This window comes from Pongo pygmaeus, chromosome 11 (assembly GCF_028885625.2).
Source record: "Pongo pygmaeus isolate AG05252 chromosome 11, NHGRI_mPonPyg2-v2.0_pri, whole genome shotgun sequence".
Lineage (NCBI taxonomy): Eukaryota > Metazoa > Chordata > Mammalia > Primates > Hominidae > Pongo > Pongo pygmaeus.
In genome coordinates this window covers 124,582,096-124,596,247 of record NC_072384.2, presented here as the reverse complement: position 1 = coordinate 124,596,247, position 14,152 = coordinate 124,582,096, and positions in this window count along the sequence as shown.

Genomic DNA, 14,152 nt, shown 5'->3' with positions numbered 1-14,152 from the left:
GCCGGCATGTGAGACTTACCTTTCACCTTCCACCATGATTGTGAGACCTCCCCAGCCACGTGGAACTGTGAGTCCATTAAACCTCTTTCTTTCGTAAATTGTCCAGTCTTGGATGTGTCTTTTTCAGCAGCAGGAAAATACACCAGGTTTCCCCTGAATATCCACTAGCTTTTCCCATTTTGAAGCTGCATCTCTTCTCTGCTCTTGTTTTTGGAAAATACAGTTATAAAAGCCTTTTTTGTGGCTGTCCCCATGGACCATCTCTGTGTGGGTGGCACTGCTCCATTCAGGCACCAGGCTGTTAAAGCTGATGGCTTCACTCATTCTGGGCAACACTGGACCACTCCAGGCAACCCTCACAATCTCAAACTGGCTGCTGCCCAGTAGCTCCCAGAAACTTGAATGAGAGAAGCTGTTATTCCAGAGGTCTATGATGATTTCTCTAGAGCCAGGGCTATCAATGGGCTGAAAATGGGCTTCAGGAGTCTATAAACAAGAGTCACCTGTACTATTAAAATAATTTTTAGATATGCATTTTTCTGTAAAGAGACTGCATAGCTGTCAGGATATTCTCTCTCTCACCCGCTCCTCCTAAGTCCTAGCAATATTGTCTTCTGGGATATTTTGCCACTGGCATTCCTCCACTATCATTCTGATCCAAACTTTGAGAACTGCTACCACAGCTTCCCAGTGGCTTTCTGGCCTATGTTCTTGCCTGCCCCCTACAATCAGACTCAGACGCTACAGGCAGCAGGCAAATTAAAACACAAATTTGATTGGGAAGGCCTATTAACTTGACTGTGTTCTTGTCTTCCACATCCATCCATCCACTAAAATATTTTGCTTTTTCTGCCTAATTTCCTCCCTTTTGCTCTGCCCTCTAATGCAGTTCTGCTTTTCCGGCCCAGTTCCCATGATTGTTGTGATACTAAATCAAGATGAATGTACAGAGAGGTGGTACAAAGAGATGTGAGGAAAAGGGGAGGCAATGGTAGAACAGTGGCCATTCAGCCTGAAAGCTGGGGAAATACTAAAGGTAAAAGAGGGACAGGGGAATGAAGTGAGAGTCGTACAGCTGCCATGGGATTTGAGAGGAGAAAAATGGTGTTTTTAAAGAAGCACTGCTAAGTGTTATAAAGCTGGGGTACCCAACCCTTGGGCTGCAGGCTGGTACTGGTCCGTGGCCTGTTAGGAACCGAAATGCACAGCAGGAAGTGAGTGGTGAGTGAACCAGCATGACCACCTGAGCTCTGCCTCCTGTCAGATCAGCAGCGGCATTCAATTCTCACAGAAGCAAGAACGCGATTGTGAAATGAGCATGCAAGGGATCTAGGCTGTGAGCTCTTTATGAGAATCTAAGCTCTAAGATCATCATGCCTGATGACCTGAGGTGGAAGTTTCATCCCAAGACCATTCCCCTCCTCTCCACTCCATGGAAAAACTTATTCCACAAAACAGGTCCCTGATGCCAAAAAGGCTGGGGACTGCTGTTATATCTTGTATTCGTCATTGTAGCAGGTAGCATAGTGTCCCCTCTGGAATGCATGTCCACCTAGAACTTCAGAATGTGGTCTTATTTGGAAATAGAGTCTTTGCGGATGTAATCACTTAGGTGAAGATAAAGTCATACTGGATTAGGGTGGGCCCTTAATCCAATTGCTATGGTTTGGATATTTGTCCCCTCCAAATCTCATGTTGAAATTTGATCCCCAGTGTTGGAGATGGGGCCTAATGGGAGGTGTTTGGGTCATGGGGGTGGATTCCTCATGAATAGATTAGTGTCCTCCCTAGGGGATGAATGAGTTCTCACTCTACAAGTTCCTGAGAGGACTGGTTATTTAAAAAGAACTTGGTACCTCACTCCTCTCTCTTGCTTCCTCTTTCACCAGGTGATCTCTGCACATGTTGGGTTCCTTTCTGCCTTTGGCCATGAATGGAAGCAGCCTGAGGCCCTCACCAGATGTAGATGCCCAATCTTGAACTTTCCAGACATCAGAGTCATGAACCAAATAAACCTTTTTTCTTTATAAAGTACCCAGCCTCAGGTATTCCTTTATAGCAACACAAAGTGGACTAAGACACCAATACTAGTAGCCTTATAAGGCCATCTGAGCACAAAGACATACACAGAGAAAGCCTTGTAAAGATGGAGGCAAAGATTGAAGTAAAGAAGCTACAAGTTAAGGAATATCAAGGATTGCCAATAACTGCTAGAAGCTTGGAAGAGGGAGGGAAGGATTCTTCCTTCCACCCTTCAGAGGGATCATGGCCCCAGTGATGCCTTGATTTCAGACTCCTAGCCTCCAGAACTGTGAGAGAACATAGTCATGGACTGTATAATGACTTTTAGGTCAACAACAGACCATATATATGACAGAAATTCTATAAGATTAAAATGGAACCGAAAAACTCCTATCACCTAGTGATGTCATAGCCGTCATACATCATAGCCCAATCATTTTATTTTTAAATAAATTTTGTGTAGCCTAAGTGTATAGCAGGTCCTCAAATAACATCGTTTTGTTCAAAGTCATTTTGTTATAACATTGATGAGAAAAAAATAAAGTCTATTCCCAGCTCAGGCCGCTGTCTGTGTGGAGTTCTCACATTCTCCCCAGGTCTGCATGGGTTTTCTCCAGGTACCCCAGTTTCTTCTCACACCCCAAAGATGTGCATGTTAGGTGAAGCGGTGTGTCTAAATGGTACCAATGAAGTCTACAGTCGTGTACAGTTGTGTCCTAAAGGCCATCATATTCATTTGCCACTTAGTGACTCACCCAGAGCAACTTCCAGTCCTGCAAGCTCCATTTGTGGTAAGTGCCCTATACAGGTGTGCCATTTTTAAATCTTTTATACCACATGTTAGTGTACTTTTTCTTTGTTTAGATATAGTTAGATACACAAATACTTACCATTGTGTTACAATTGTCTATAGTATTCAGTGTAGTGATATGCTGTACAGGTTCATATCCTAGGAGTAACAGGCTATGCCACATAGCCTAGGTGCCTAATAAGCTATACCATCCAAGTTTGTGTAAGCACACTCTGTGATGTTTGCACAATGAAATCACCTAATAATGCATTTTTCAGAATGTATTCTCATTCTTAAGTGATACATGACTGTAAATTTCTGTTGCCACCCAGTTTGTGGTAATTTGTTACAGCAGCCTTGGGAAGCTAGTATAGTCATGTTACACTGCAGTGACAAACACAGTGAAAACTTGAGGCCTTAAAAGGGGGGTTTTATTTCTGATTCATTGAAGTCTGCTGCAGATCACCAGCCATCTTACACCTTGAAGCCATGCCACTTGGAAAGGTGGCCTCCAACATCACTGTGGCTGATGAAGCAAGGGCCACAGCATTATACAGAATGTTTTTAAGAAAGAGACCTGGAAATGGCTTACATCATTGCCATCAGAACCCAGTCGCATGATCTCAACCAAACTGCAAGGAAAGCTGGACAATGTAGAGGAACACATAGATATTGGGTGAGCTCTGATATGGTTTGGCTGTGTCCATACCCAAATCTCATCTTGAATTGTAGCTCCCATAATTCCCAGGTGTTGTGGGAGGGACTAGGTGGAACATAATTGAATCATGGGAACGACTTCCCCCATACTGTTCTCATGGTAGTGAATAAGCCTCAGAAAATCTGATGATTTCATAAGGGGTTTCCCCTTTCGCTTGGCTCTCATTCTCTCTTGTCTGCTGCCATGATTGTGAGGCCTCTTCAGCCACATGGAATTGCGCGTCCATTACACCTCTTTTTCTGTATAAATTACCCAGTCTCGTGTATGTCTTTATTAGCAGTGTGAAAACAGACTAATGCAAGTTCTAATACTCTCTGCCTATGATACCCTTTAAAAGGCACAAATAAGAACCATCTTTGATTGCATTTATCAATCAAATGATAGTGTTTTGCATTTGAATGCAATATTATGGCAAGACTGAGTCTTAAGGTACCCAGAGGGAACTGATTAGATTGTATAATCCTATCTTACCCAGATTGGAGCACTTCACTGTATTTCTTTTTTCTTCTAGGACAGAGAGAACAATCCTTACTATGGTCTCCAGGGTCTACCCTATGTCATCTGAACCTCTTCAGTGTTAGATGTACCACTCCTCTCTCTGTCTTTCTCCTCCTGTCCCATAGATCTTCTTCAGGTTCCTCCAGGGCACCATGCTGCTTCCCACATGGAAGCTTTGCACACGCTGCTGCCCCACACTATTGCAAGGACACTTTCCTCCTCCTCCCTTCACTTTCTGATGTCAGTCATTCATGCTTATGAAGTGAAGTCTTACCTTAACAGGGCCGCTTCTCAGGCTAGATTCTATCCTTCAGTTGTTCTCATAAAGTTTCTTATATTTTTTGTTCTTCTTACTGATCATACTTTGTCATTATATGTACGTGTGATTATTTGATCAATGTCTCTGTCTTACTCCCATATTTGAGTAAATATTTGTTAAAAATCAATGAATGAATGAATTCTGGAAAGAGCCTAGGATCTAAAAATATTTAATGACTGCCTTAAAATAGTTTAAAGTAGTGTGTGTTCATTAAGATGCTTTTGGCTGCGAGTAAAGGAAATAATAACTCAAAATTTCCAAGACAAAAAGGAATATTTATCTTATCCAACAAGAGGGACTGGGGTAGGAGGCCTCCTGGGTTGGTGAATTCAGCAGCTCAGTGACATCATCAAAGACGCAGAGTCTTTCTATCTTTTGTCTCTTCCACCCTTAGTATGTTGCCTGAGTTCCTCTCATGGTCACAAGATGGCTGTTGTGGTCCTGGGCATCAGGTTGAAGAATGGATCTTCTTTTTGCCTGAATTTTTTTTTTAGTCCTCAACACAACCTTTCTCAGAAGCTCTCCCACCAATTGACCATCGTATACATAATTGGCTAAAATTAGGTCACATTTCCACCCCTAAGCCAAACATTTGGCAAAGAGAGTGAAATTATCATGATTGGTCAAGATTAACCAGGATTTTCTTTTAAGGCAATTAGCAGAAGGATAGATGGATAAATGCCTTAACAAAATCCAGATTCTGCAAGCAGAAAATGTGATGGTATTTACAGATAAACAACCCTATCTCCTACACATTGCTATAATCAGTATTATAGAATAAAATAAGCCTTCCACGATTGTATTGCCAGATTTTTATCTGAGTATATAATTTATTATGTGGATACCCATCTTGATGTGTTAAAAGGTATCAGCTAGAATGCTATGTTGAGGTAATTGTCTTGATGTGGTCTGGCACTTTTTCATGACTAAGAGGCAGGAAGCATAAAATATTATGTACTGACACACATAAAAACCTTTTTGCATGAGTAAATCAGAGTAAGCATTCAGAACTATGGAGACATAGGGATAAAGAGGGACCAAGTGGATTATTTCGTACCTATGCTCATGATGTGTGCACCAAAACTTTAACATTCAAAAGTGTGCCATGCCTCAGTGGCAGCAAACACACATAGGACCCAGATCTTGGTTTCTTTTTCTTTTTTTCTTTTTTTTCTTTTTTTTGAGACAGAGTCTCGCTCTTTTGCCCAGGCTGGAGTACAGTGGTGTGATCACGGCTCACTGCAAGCTCCGCCTCCTGGGTTCACACCATTCTCCTGCCTCAGCCTCCTAAGTAGCTGGGACTACAGGCACCCCCCACCATGCCCGGCTAATTTTTTGTATCTTTAGTAGAGACGGGGTTTCACCATGTTAGCCAGGATGGTCTCGATCTCCTGACCTGGTGATCTGCCCGCCTCGGCCTCCCAAAGTGCTGGAATTACAGGCTTGAGCCACCGCGCCTGGCCAATCTTGGTTTCTAAATTACTTTTCTCCAGTAAAAGTAGCCCAGGCTCCTTGGAGAAATGTTTAATTCTAGGGCTAAAGTGGAGAAAATACAAGCTAAGCCTGGAACATCTTGCAGTTCCAGAAAGCAAAAAGTGGTCAAGACACAAAAGAATATTCTGTAAAAGTTAATGGATTCACAACATTTAACTTAAAAAAAAGACAAAGAATGAGAGCATATCAAAGGGACACAAGAAGAGCTCCCAGTGGCCAATGCTGGAAAAATTTGAGCAACAAAATGAATAGTGTGGTATTCTATTATAACCCATAATATAAAATAAACATAAATGAGCCCGCATTTATATAAATATATAGTTGAATTAAATAAATGAATAGGGGAGAGGATACAAATCTTTCCTATAGAAGAATTCCATTTAATATAAGTAGACAGTAGATATTCCCACCTCCAGAAGGCAGAATTAAACCTCCCTGTGTGTGAGCTGGACTTAGTGAGGTGCAACCAAAGAATAGAATATGGAAAAGGGCAAAATAGTAACTTTACAGTAGAGAAACATGGCAAACACTACCTCAACCAAATTGATCAAGGTTAACTCCACCGCTGATGGGTCGTATTGATATCATGTGCCCTTGATATGACGTGATGAGGACACTTCACCTGTCTGGTAGCCTTCCCCAGGACCCATAACCCCAATCGAATCATGAGAAAACATCAAACAAACATACATTAAGGGATATTGTGCAAAACACTTGAGCAGTACACCTCAGAACTGTCAATCAAGGTCATGAAAAACTAGAATGAGAAACTGTCACAGACCAGAGGAGACTAAGGAGACATAACGACTAAATGCAATGGGTATTCTTCATGGAACTCTGGAACAGAAGAGGACATCAGAGGGAAAAAACTGTTGAAATCCAAATAAAAGCTGGAGTTTAGCTAGTGATAAGGTGCCAGTGTTAATTTCCAAGCTGTGACAAGTATAAGAGAGATTCTCCATATTATCTTTACAACATTTCTGTTCATGTAAAATTACCTCAAAGTAAAAAGGTTTATTTTCTTAAAAGTTTAGTTTAAAAAAAAAAATAGGTTGAGAACCACTACTCTAAAAAATCTATCCTTGGATAAGGCAACCATATCAGTGGGGTTGGTTGCCTAGGCGCATGAAATAAATGATACTGCTACTCTGCCTCCACTCTCTCCATTACAGCATTTTCTGATTGTGCTTTAGTATAATGCCATCATTAGAGACAAATCTGCAACCCACCTCCAGGAGTTTTAGGGCTTCAGATACATACCTGTGTACCATCCTCATTCCTAGCTTCATGTTACTATCTTCCCTTTATCTTCCCTTTGCTCAGATTTCCATATGTATCCCTGTAGTCAAAGGAGGAATAAAAGATAAATCCATATATAGGAATTGGGTCATTCATCTCTGGGCCCATAGTACACAGCTTAGCTTTAAGCTCACAGTAGCAACCACTCACACATCACTTATTCTGCACCAGGCACTCTTCAAACACTTAGCATATGCATGCCTTTCCACTTCATAACATCCTGATAAAGTAGCTACTGTTCTCAACCCCATTTTACAGTTAAGGAAACTAAGGCCCTGGGAGGTTAAGCAACTTGTCTACATTACAGAGAGAGTAAATGACAGAGTGTGGATTTGAACCCAGAAAGTCTGACTCCAAAGTCTGTGTTCTTAACCTTATAATGTCAAATGGTTTGCAACATGACAGAGAGGGAGAGAAAAAGGAAAAGAAGGTAGGGAGAGGAATAGATAGAGTGTGGGTTTCTAGAAACCATTTTGATGGAAGACGGTGCTGGCTGCTGTTCACAGTCACAGGATTTGAGGAGTGCTAAAAGGTTCCCATTGTCACTCCACTCAAACATATCTGTACCATTGAATGATACATTACTCACTCTTTGGGGGTCTGAGATAAGAAAAGCTGTCATTGAAATGTAAATATTTTAACCAAGGAGGTGAAAGATCTCTACAATGAAAACAAACAAATGAAAAAACACTGATGAAGGAAATTGAATAAAGCAGAAAAAAATGGAAAGACATCTCATGATCATGGATTAGAAGAATTAATATTGTTGAAATGACCATACTGCCCACAGCGATCTACAGATCCAATGCAACTCCTATCTTAATACTAATAACATTCTTTACAGAGATAGAGAAAATAATCCTAAAACTTGCATGGAACCACAAAAAAAACTCAAATAAGTCAAAGCAATCCTGAGCAAAAGAACAAAACTGAAGACATCACACTACCTGACTTCAAATTACACTAGAAAGTTAGTTATACTATTAACCAAAACAGCATCATATTGGTATTAAAAACAGACACATAGACCAATAGAACAGAATAGAGAACCCAGAAATAAATCCGTGTATTTACAACTAACTGATTTTTTTTTACAAAGTCTCCAAGAACATACATTGGGGAAGGATAGTCTCTTCAATAAATGATGCTGGGAAAACTGGATATCCATATGCAAAAGAATGAAATTAGTCCCCTATCACTCACCATATATGTATAAAGATCAACTCAAAATGGATTAAGGACTGAAATGTAAGACCCAAAACTTTTAAACTACTAAAAGAAAATATAGACAAATTGTTTCAGGGCATTGGTCTAGACAAAGATTTTATGGCTAAGACTTCAAAGCCACAGGCAACAAAAATAAAAATAGACAAATAGGACTAAATCAAACTAAAAAGGTTCTACATAGCAAAGGAAACAATCAACGAAGTGAAGGGACAACTTGTAGAATGGTAGAAAACATTTGCAAACTATACATTTGACAAGGAGCTAATATCCAGAATATACAAAGAACTCAAATAACTCAACAGCAAAATACCTAATCCGATTAGAAAATGGGCAAAGGATCTGATGGATATTTCTAAAAAAAAAAGACAAATGGCCATCAAATACATTAAAAATGCCCAACATCACTAACCGTCAGGGAAATGCGAATCAAGATCACAGTGAGATATCATCTCACCCCAGTTAGAATGGCTATGGTCAAAATGACACAAAAAAAAACCGCTGGTGACAAGGTGGAGAAAAGAGAACCCTTATACACTGTTGGTGGGAATGCAAATTAATACAACCATTATGGAAAATAGTATGGAGATTTCTCAAAAAACTAAAAATAGAACTACCATATAATCCAGCAATCCCACTACTGGGTATTTATTTAAAGAGAAGAAAATCGGTATATGGAAGAGATATCTGCATGTTTAAATTTTTTGCGGTACTATTCGCAATAGCTGAGATAGAATCATCCTAAATGTCCATCAACAGATGAATGGATAAAGAAAATGTGGTACATATACACAATGGAATACAACTCAGCCATAAAAAAGAATGAAAGCCTGCCATTACTGGCAACAAGGATGAGCCTGGAGGACAATTATGTTATGTGAAATAAGGCACAGAAAGATGTATACACACATGTTCTCATTTGTATATGGGAGCTGAAACATGTTGAGCTCACAGAAGGAGAGAGTAGAATAGTGGTTACTAGAGGCAGGGAGGGGGAGGAGAGGGTGGCTAGGGAGAGGTTGGTTAATGAATACAAAATTAGAGCCAGACAGGAGAAATGAGTTCTGGTTCTCTATAGTGCTGGAGGATGAACACAGTTAATGGCAATTTATTGCATATTTTCAGTAAGCTGCAACAGAGGATTTTGAATGTTCCAAACACACAGAAATAATCAATCTTTGAGATGATGGATGTGCTAATTACCCTGATTTGATTATTACACATTAATACATGTATCAAAATATCACACTGCACCCATAAATAAGTACAATTATTACAAGTCACCTAAGAATAAAAGGAAAAAAATACTCCATCACAGAAAAATGCAAATATTATTCGAAAGGAAGTAAAGCCAGTGTTAAAATTGATTAGCTGGCCAGTCCTGTAAAACGAGGCAAGGGGCAGGTGACTTTTTTTTTTTTGAGACAGGGTCTCACTCTGTTGCACGGGCTCAGTGGCACAAACACAGCTCACTGTAGCCTTCACCTCCTCGGTGCAAGTGATCCTCCTGCTTCAGCCTCCACCTGTGTTGCTGGGACCACAGGCTCGTGCCAGCACACCCGGCTAATTTTTTGATTTTTTGAAAAGATAGGAGTCTCACTGTATTGCCAAGGATGGTCTCAAACTCCTGGGCTCAAACTATCCTCCTGTCTTGGCCTCCCAAAGTGCTGAGATTATGAGTGTGAGGCACCATGCCTGGCACAGGTGACTCTTGATATGTGGAAGAAAGGCCCAGAATTTGTGGGGTTTCCCAGGAGACAGGAAGAGGTAGAGCCCCACTTTGGGAGGCTGTGAGAAGCCTGCATGAGAACACTGTGAGGGGGCAAAGGAAGGGAAGCACTCAGAGGTGAGAGGAAAGAGGGTGGGGAGAAGCCCCAGAAAGCTGTGGGGGGAAGTGTGGGCAAAAGCCTAACCCACCTGGACATTCCTCCAGTGGTTGGTTGGTTCTGCAGGTCATCATGGACAAGCCAAACCAGAAAGAGTCAGGCAAGCAAATATCTGCAATCTCACTGCTGTACAGCTTTCTGTTCACTTTCCTCTGGAAGCCCCTCTTCCTTTTCCTCATTCTTACAAACCATAAAATCTAAATTAGATATAATACTAGTCTCAGAAAGACCAAATGTATCTAAACACACTATTTCCCATTTCTTCTATGCAACATGGGATGCTTATGAGGCAACACAGAATGTGGACATCTAAGTTAGAATAATGATTCTAACGACTGATTATTGAGAGCTTTCTGGGTGCTTTCTACCTACTTTTCATTTTAACTTCTCAATGAGCCTCTGAAGTAGCATTGCTACTCCTTTAACAGAAAATAATTTGAGCTTTAGAGGTATTCAGGGAATTACCAAGATTTTAGGCTGGCGAAGAGGAGAGCCTGGATTCCTGCAGTGGCCTATATAATTCAAAGCACAGGCTCTTACCCAGTGTTTCACGGGCTCCTCATTTACCTATGCAACCTTGGGCAAGTCATTCAGGTTCTTGGACCCCAGCTGCCTTGTACATTAGATAAGCAAGTTAAATCAGTTTTTTAAACTTTCAGGTTCATATGACTTCACTGGGGATCTTATTAAAAGATGTCAGGCTGGGCATGGTGGCTCACACCTGTAATCCCAATACTTTGAGAGGCTGAGGCAGGAAGATCGCTTGATCCCAGGAGTTCAAGACCAACCTGGGCAACATACAATGAGCCAGACACTATAGGAAGTGTCTCAGTTTGCTTGGGCTGCTATAACAAAATACCTTAGACTGAGTGGCTTATAAATAACACAAATTTATTTCTCACAGTTCTGGAAGCTGGGAAGTTCAAGATCCAGGCACCAGCAGATCCAGTGTCTGGTGAGGGCCTGTTTCCTGCTTCCAACAAAGCAGTCTTCTTGCTGTGTCCTCACATGGCAGGAGGGGTAAGGATCTCTCTTGGGTCTCTTTTATAAGGGCCCTAATCCCAATCATGAAGACCCTGTCCTCATGACTTAATCACCCCCAGTGCCACCCATTGGTGACTAAGTTTCAACACAGGAATGTTGAGGGGACACAAACATTTAGATGACAGCAGTTTGCCTAAGGCAGAGTCAGCAAGGAACTAAGATCAAATGTGTGCTTCAGAATTAATAATAGTAATAATCTGTGAAGGTTTTTAGACTTTACAAAGTACTTCACCTATCTCATATTCTCTCAATAGCCCTATAGTAGATATTCAATTACTCTTTATTTATTATTTTTTTTAGACTTGAGGAAACTGAGCCCCAGAAAATTCAAATGACTTGCCCAAGATCACAATTAAGAGGTGGTAGAAACTGGACAAAAACCCAGGTTTTCTGGCTCCCAGTGTTCCGTTTTCTGAGTTCTTCCCATCATGCAATGCTCTAAGAGTTGGAAGAGGTAGGCAACGTGGGACATGTAAGGAGGAACAGAAGCTTGTAAACTGCCCAGGCACCAATTAGAATAGTAAAATTAATGCACTTTTTGTTCATTCCACAAATATTTATTATGGACTTCTCTGTGCAAGGCACTGTGTGAAAACATAAAAATACACAAGACATGGCCCATTGCCCTGAGGTTGGAACCTAAACCAAATGCTTACATCCAAGGCCGGATGTGGTTGTGTGGAATATGTAGCCCATACTCAGAGCCACAAGAGCAGGGAGTAAGGGGAAATCGACTCTGGCTAGGCTGAGAGGGGAAAACTGTGAAGGATGAAAATGATTTCAGTGGCAAAGAGTGGTGATAGATTATGTCCAAAAATGGCCAAAGTAATCCCTCTCCTCCCGCATGCCTTTTTGAAATGGATTTCACCACTCCTCTTATTATGGACTAAATTGTGTCCCCGCCAAATTCATATGTTGACACCCCAACACCCTAATGTGACTGTATTTGAAGATAGGGTCTTTAAGGAAGAAATTAAGGTTAAATGAGAACATAAGGGCGGGACCCTAATCCAATATGACTGGTGTCCTTGTAAGAAGGGAAAGAGACAGCAGAGGCTGAGCTCCATGGTTCACACCTGTAATCCCAGCACTTTGGGAGGCCGAGGTGGGTGGATCACCTGAGGTCAGGAGTTTGAGACCAGCCTGGCCAACATGGTGAAATCCCATCTCTACTAAAAATACAAAAATTAGCCAGGCCTGGTGGCACAAGCCTGTAGTCCCAGCTACTCAGGAGGCTGAGGCAGGAGAATCGCTTGATCCTGGGAGGTGGAAGTTGCAGTGAGCCGAGATTGCGCCACTGCACTCCAGCCTGGGTGACAGAGGGAGACTCCATCTCAAAAAAAAAAAAAAGAAAGAAAGAAAAGAAAAGAAAGAAAGAGACAGCAGCAGAGATCTCTCTCTCTCTCTCTCTCTATATATATATATATTTAAAAAAAAAAAAAAAGTGAGGCCACAGTGAGAAGGTAGCCATCTGCAAGCTAGGAAGAGAGGCCTCACCGGAAACCAACCCTGCTGGCACCTTGATCTCCAGCCTACAAAACTGTGGAAAATAAACATCTATTGTTTAAGTTACCCAGTCTGTAGTATCTACTTATGACAGCCCATGCTGTCTAATACACCTCTCATCAACAGGTAGAGTCCACTTCTTGAATCTGAGATAGCCCTGAGACCTGCTCTGAATTGTGACAGCAGAAGTGGTATTGTGCCAGATCCAAGGCTAATCCTTAATAGAACTTGAGGCTTCTGTTTTTCCCACCTTGAAGTCCTCAGCCATCCTATAAAGCCTGACTACTGCTGGAAAAACCATGTAGGAAAGCCTTAGAGCTTGAAATACAACAAGGTGGAAAGGGCCCGTGAAGATGAAAAACTAGAGAGAGAAGACTGAGGGTTCCAGTCCTTCTCTCTGAGAGTCCACATGCATGAGTGAGGCCACCTTGAGTCCTATGGCTGCACGAGTGAAGTCAGACAACAGGAGGTGGAGCAGAGATGAACCATCCCAGCCAAACCATGCCTATCCAACCCATACAATCACAAACAAATAAAATGGTTGTTATTTTAAGCCATTAAAATTTGGGATAGTTAGGGCCCGGAGCGGTGGCTCATGCCTATAATCCCAGCACTTTGGGAGGCCGAGGCAGGCAGATCACCTGAAGTCAGGAGTTTGAGACCAGCCTGGCCGACATGGCAAAACCATGTCTCTACTAAAAATATGAAAATTAGCTGGGCATGGTGGCATGCGCCTGTAATCCCAGCTACTCAGGAGGCTGAGGCAGGAGAATCGCTTGAATCTGGGATGTGGAGGTTGCAGTGAGCTGAGATCACACCATTGCACTGCAGCCTGCATAACAAGAGAAAAACTCTGTCTCAAAAAAAAAAAAAAAAAAAAAAAAAAAAGACAGTTTGTAATGCAACACTAGATAACTGATACAGGTGGAGTAAGAAAAGGGTATTCAGGTGAGAGAGAATGGTTTAAACAATGGCATGATGACAGAAAAATACAATTTTGATAAAGGTGAGTAATTCTGATTGGGAAAACCTTTAAGAACATAGAGAAAATGAAAAGATAATGCAACAAAAGGTGGGTTGGGGTTAAATTGCAGAGAGCTTTCATTGTAGTAAATTTTTATTAAGCATTTACTATGTGTCAAATACTCAGTTCTTTTCATGAATTAACTACACAATCTTCACATAGCCCTATGAGTGGGTTATTCTATTATTATCCCCCATTTTACAAAATGGACACTGAGGCTCACAGGTTAAATTACTTGAAAAAAAATTACATAGTGGTGAGACTGGGATTTGAACACAGGCAATCTAACTTCAGAGCCTGTGTTCATAACCTCTACAGAAGACTGACT